The sequence below is a fragment of the Phalaenopsis equestris genome, unplaced genomic scaffold (assembly GCF_001263595.1).
Source record: "Phalaenopsis equestris unplaced genomic scaffold, ASM126359v1 Scaffold000263, whole genome shotgun sequence".
In the NCBI taxonomy this organism is placed as follows: Eukaryota; Viridiplantae; Streptophyta; class Magnoliopsida; order Asparagales; family Orchidaceae; genus Phalaenopsis; species Phalaenopsis equestris.
Window position 1 is genome coordinate 395,714 of NW_018164705.1, and position 258 is coordinate 395,971.

Here is a 258-nt window from a genome sequence, read left to right on the forward strand (position 1 = left end):
ACTTATCAACACAAGTATACATATCGCTCAAGTAATATAGGGCTCTAATGGAGTCCTAGATATCGATCCCACAAGGAGTGATTTAGAACTGTGAACTAAGATTTTAGAAAAGCACTACTTTAATCACAACAACGAAGTTCAATTTGTTTATCTGTCACTAATAGACAATTGAAATAAATAGGTAAATTTAATAACTATTAAATAACTAATGATACTAAGGAGGGTCTAATTGTGATATTTAATATATAAGAAAGCATC